The sequence below is a fragment of the Oncorhynchus kisutch genome, linkage group LG24, assembly GCF_002021735.2.
Source record: "Oncorhynchus kisutch isolate 150728-3 linkage group LG24, Okis_V2, whole genome shotgun sequence".
Taxonomy (NCBI): domain Eukaryota; kingdom Metazoa; phylum Chordata; class Actinopteri; order Salmoniformes; family Salmonidae; genus Oncorhynchus; species Oncorhynchus kisutch.
This window is the reverse complement of record NC_034197.2, coordinates 4,281,226-4,287,282: the sequence shown is the minus strand read 5'-3', so window position 1 is coordinate 4,287,282 and position 6,057 is coordinate 4,281,226.

The following is a 6,057-nucleotide window of genomic DNA, read 5'->3' as shown; positions in this document are numbered from 1 at the left end:
CAGCGTATGTGGAAACTCCTTCAAGGCTGTTGGAAAAGCATTCCATGTGAAGCTGGTTGAGAGAATGCCAAGAGTTTGCAAATCTAAAATGTATATAACAACATTCCAACCTTTTTGTTAGCATTGTCTATTCCAAATATGGCATGATACCACTATTTGTATCCATTTTCAATCATTTTCAATGGGGCGACTGCCCTAGAAAGCCTATGTAAATTACGATTGTGAGATAACTACCAATCTATTTTAGTTTCACTGTCCGATCATTAAAAAAAAGCCCACTAATTGTTATTTTTACCTTTCCACAAACGGTCTGGTATGTGTTGCTTGATAGGAGCAAGTTAACCCAAATGTATCAAAGAATAGGACATGATTAGTTAGTGTCAAACGTTACTGCCTGCCCAGTGAGCTAGCTAGCAACATTTCAGTTATGACCTATCCTCTTAAATGCGGTGGTCAGTGGATAAACAATGAGTTGAACATATTTCTGAAAATGGACTAGTCACCATTTATTGTAATCATGTCTGACCAGTTGGCTAATATAGCCTGTGTGCCCATGAGCTCCCGACTATAGCTAGCTGCGTCTTTTGACATCCACGATTAGCTAGCTAGTTGGCTACTACCTACATTTGAGTCAGTAGCCATGCTTCTAAATGCAATGGTCACTGGATAAACTAGAAATTAGTTGAACATACGTGGCTGAAAACAAACTAGTAGCCAGTAAGTGTTGTTGTTGCCAATGCTGGAATCATATCTAACCCGCTGGCTCCCGAGTCTAGAGGGTAATGGTGTAACAATAGTCACTACCTTCTTATCTCAGTTGCTGGAGAGGAAGGAAACCGCCATAGGAAGTAGTTTGGGGGTGGGGTTGTCTGAACAAATCTTTTTGCCTGCGCTGGCACTGCAGGCGGCTATATCGGTCCTCTAATACAGGACTATTAAAGGCCCAGTGCACTACTTTTGTAAAAAAAATATCTATCGTTGTCATGACTTCTGCCAAAGTTGGTCCCTCTTCTTGTTCAGGTGGCGTTCGGCGTCACCGGCTTTCTAGTCACCACCGATCCATGTTTCATTTTCGTTTTGTTTTGTCTATCATACACACCTGGTTTCTATTCCATTAATTATGTTCCTTATTTAACCCTCTGGCTTCCCTCTCTGTTTTGTGCGTTATTGTTGGTCATGTGGGTTCGTGGTTTTTGCTCTGGATTATTGTGTTTTTCCTTGTTGGAACTTTACTTACTAAATTTCGGACTATTACTCATATTTGTGTCCTGCGCCTGACTCCGCATTTTTCCATTTATCAACACCCTCACAATAATTTTTTAAATTCTGATTTTTTGGGGGGGTGCTGCATCACCCTCAGCACCCCTACTTCCCACGGCTATGGAAACCACTAAAGGATATCACCATGAGGCCAATAGTAATGTCATAACTCTCCTGTGAAGATCTGAAGGATCAGGTTACACTGTTGCTCTACAGCACCCTCTCTCTCTCCTGCAGAGGGAGAGGGGGCCGCTTTATGGAGGTCATAAAATACGCTGCCTCAATGCTCTGTAGTGTTCAAGATTGGAATGTAACTGTGGAACACAGAGAGACACTTGGACATTAAAAGGTTGAATAATTGAACAGTATTTCATTTACATCTAAATGTTGTGAAACGTATATGATTAAATATGAAACTATTTATGAAAAGATGTAATGTGATGTTAATCTTCTATATGAGAAAATTGTGTTCCCTATGAAGCAATAACCAAGTCAGAGGCCATGCCCCGTGAGCACAGAAATTATCTCGGCATCATGAACCGCCCCTTCTCCCAAAAGTGTATAAAAACACTTGTGACAAAATATACTTTATTTTATGCCAGAGACCCACGGAGGTCACGAATGGTTTAAGAAATCTACAAATCACTCTAGAGACCAACACATACCGGGTGAAGCTGGTGTGTGAAGTGGTTCAAACTACAACTCTACAAAAGGACAAGACCAGAAAATGTGGAGATCATCCCCACGCTGAAATGGTGAAGAAATCTACAAACTAAAGACCAATTATTCAGGCTGCAGCTGTTTAAGTACTTTAGTCTGGTAAACACAACCGGTCGAATGACCGAATAGTACGCCTGACGTATCCATTTCAACAGACACTGTCCAGAGCCCGCTGAGAAAACTACAACCACGAAAGTCCTTGGGACTTCTGGGGAACGCAACCAGAGACTCTATCCAGCAGATGGACTGGTGATCACAGAGAGGGACAACAAAGGCATACAATGATAAATATGTAAATTGCAATTGATTTTCGAATGAGTGGTTGTTCATGCTAAAAGTATTAGCATTTCATGAGTGTAGCTATCAACTGTATTACAGTGAATCCACTCAGAGTTTCCCGCTCTTGAGCTGTCCCCAAACCTTTCCTTTGTCTACCAAGCCGTCATATCGGCTTAGTCCACTAGGGACTTTTCAGTGCATCATGTCAGTAACTAATGTATGACCTAATTCTGTGTGTGTTTATGTCATTCTGTGATTGATTAAGTTAGTTAGTAAATAAATAAATAATTTGTTTATCACTGACTCATGATCTATGCTAGGGTTTGTGCAGATATCCAAGTGTTTGCAACATTCAGAATATGACTGATGAGGTAATAATACATTAATAAGTGACTAATTGATAAGCTATGAAAATATCTGAAAAGTTAATTCGGGAATAAGAGACTTGAACTTCTCTAGGGTAGGGGGCAGCATTTGGAATTTTGGATGAAAAGCATACCCAAATTAAACAGCTTTCTACTCAGGCCCAGAAGATAGGATATGCATATAATTAGTACATTTGGATAGAAAACACTCTAAAGTTTCCAAAACAGTTAAAATAGTGTTTGTTAGAAAACAGAACTGATTTGGCAGGCAAAAACCTGAGAAAAATCCATTCAGGAAGTAGGAATTGTTTTTGTAGTTTTCTATTACAGAATCCATTGATTTAGGACTCAAATTGCAGTTCCTATGCCTTCCACTAGATGTCACCAGTCTTTAAAAATTGTTTCAGGCTTGTATTCTGAAAAATGAGGGAGGAAGAGCAGTCTGAATGAGTGGACCCTGCCGTGTCACAGAGCTTTTTTATGCGCGTGACCAGAGAGAGTGCCTTTCTTGTTTACCTTTTATATTGACGACGTTATTGTCCGGGTGAAATATTGTAGATTATTTAGGCTAAAAACAACCCGAGGATTGAATATAAACATCGCTTGACATGTTTCTATGAACTTACGGATACAATTTGAATTTTTTTGTCTGCCTGTTGTGACTGCTTTTGAGCCAGTGGATTACTGTAGAAAATGAGCAAACAAAACTGAGGTTTTCGGATATAAAGAGAGACTTTATCGAACAAAAGGAACATTTATTGAATAAATGAATGTCTTCTGAGTGCCACCATATGAAGATCATCAAAGGTAAGGGATTAATTTTATCTCTATTTCTGACTTGTGTAACTCTTCTACTTGGCTGGTTACTGTTTGTAATGATTTGTCTGCTGGGCTATGTTCTCAAATAATCGTAAGATATGCTTTCACCGTAAAGCATTTTTTAAATCTGACACAGTGGTTGCATTCACAAGAAGTTAATCTTTAAACCAATGTCAAATAGTTGTATCTTTTCTGAATTTTTATAATGAGTATTTCTGTATTTGAATTTGGCGCTCTGCAATCTCACTGGATGTTGGCCAGGTGGGACGCGTCCCACATACCCTAGAGAGGTTAAACATTTTCCCGTGGTGCCCTGACTTCCTAGTTAAAGTTAGATGATTATTTGAATAGCGTAATTAAATTACACATATAGAATTGATTTGATAATATACAGTCTTCGCATTTAATGACAGCAGTGACTTTAAAACAGTTAGAGTTCAATGGTTTTGATAGGAGAAAACTGACAATGGATCAACAACATTATAGTAAATCAACAATATTATCCTACATGACAGAGTGAAAAGAAGGAAGCCTGTACAGAATATTCCAAAACATGCATCCTGTTTGCAATAAGGCACTAAAGTAAAACAGAAAAAACTTTGGCAAAAAAATTCACTTTACGTTCCAAATACAAAGCTTTAAGTTTGGGGAAAATCAAATATAACACATTACTGAGTACCATTCTTCATATTTTCAAGCATTATGGTGGCTGCATCATGTTGTGGATATGCTTGTCATTGGCAAAGAACTAGGGAGTTTTTTAGGATAAAAATAAACAGAATAGAGTTGAACACAAGCAAAATCAGAGGAAAACCTGGTTCAGTTCGCTTTTTAACAGACACTGGGAGACTAAATCACCTTTCAGCAGGATAACAACCTAAAACACAAGGCCAAATATACACTGGAGTTGCTTACCAAGACAACATTGAATGTTCCTGAGTGGCCTAGTTTTGACTCAAATTGGTTTGAAAATCTATGGCAAGACTTGAAAACGGCTGTCTAGCAAATGATCAACAACCAATGTCGAACAAGCCCAGTAATACAGCGCCACTCAGCAGGAAGCGGTCTGGGGCCAACTTGACAGAGCCTGAAGAATCGTTTTAAGAATAATACAATCCAGGTGTGTACAATCCAGGTGTGTAAAGCTCTTAGAGACTTACCCAGAAAGACTCACAGCTGTAATTGCTGCCAACAGTGATTCTATATATTGACTCAGGGGTGTAAATACTTATGTAAATTAGATATTTTTGTATTTCATTTTTTATAAATTTGCAAAAATGTCTAAAAACATGTTTTCACTTTATCATTACGGGGTATTGTGTGTAGTTTAGGTGAGACATATATTTAATCTATTTTGAATTGAGGCTGTAACAACAAAATGTGGAATAAGTCCAGGGGTATGAATACTTTCTGCAGGCACTAATTCTCTAACACGATTGGCTGAAACAATAGCCAACAGAATAGCAGTCTTGACTGTGAGCTCATATAGCTCAGGTGAAGACAGGAACTCAAATGGTGGGCTCATAGGTGATTGTAGGACTTAAAACAACTTCAGTATGCTTGGTTTTCCAAAGTTTGCCATTCGCTTGTGAGAGGAAGTCAGCTCAAAGACGGACTTCCCATGTTTGGGAGGTTGTCAGCTGTACAAGGTCTGAAAACCAGTGATGCTGTGGCCAATGTGGAGCAACAAGTAGAACTGACAGCTCTCAGGACTGATCCTCCTCAAGACCTGAGGGAGCAAAGGAATTGTTGAAAACGCATACAGAAGACTCCTTGGCCAGCTGAAAGGGCATCGACATCAATGAGTTGAGTCTTGCGATGCGAACAGATCGGCGATGGCCCTTCCGAATCGCGTGTAGATCAACTCCACTACTGTGGATTTTTTAAGATCACAAAAATGTAACATTAACCTAATAAAAATGTGATTTGTGCAGTAGGCCAAATACATTATTACAGCATATTGGCTATATGCCTCGTCTACCAATATTGTTTTTCTCAGACCATATTATATTTCCAAACTTGAGCTTTGATAACAAAATAGATCAGTTGGTGTAGCACTTGTGAGGCACAGCTGAGCATAAAATGAAATTATTTGCAAATAATTAGCTTTTAACTGATGGCCATGGTGCATAAAAAAGTGTAATAGTGTTGAATAAAAGTGATGACACTGCTGAATTAAAAACTTAGACATGAACTCACTCAAAAACAGCAGCTCTTTACTGTATTCTTTTTGAGTCTCTCTCTGGTCAAGATTTTAAAAGTTATGAAATCTCACATAGGCTAGTATCAAACTTTGTGGAAACGGTAGGCACGGTGACTTGAGCTATCCGATTGGCGCAGTAGGCACTCTCGATTTAGCCACAGGTCTCCATGTCTGCTGGGTGAGTGGAGTTAGTTTTGTCAGACAAATTAAAATGGTTAAAAATGGGAACATTTTGCTTACCCGGTGCTCAGTGCTTATGAATCAAGTGCACCTACCGCCAACATGAAGTGCTTGCACTTATAAAAAACAATACGTCTATCATTGGATTTTCTACAGAAATGTTTGGTGATCAACTAAGAATGCTATGAGGATCGCGATTTACCAGTTGGTGACCACTGGTCTAAGTAGTTC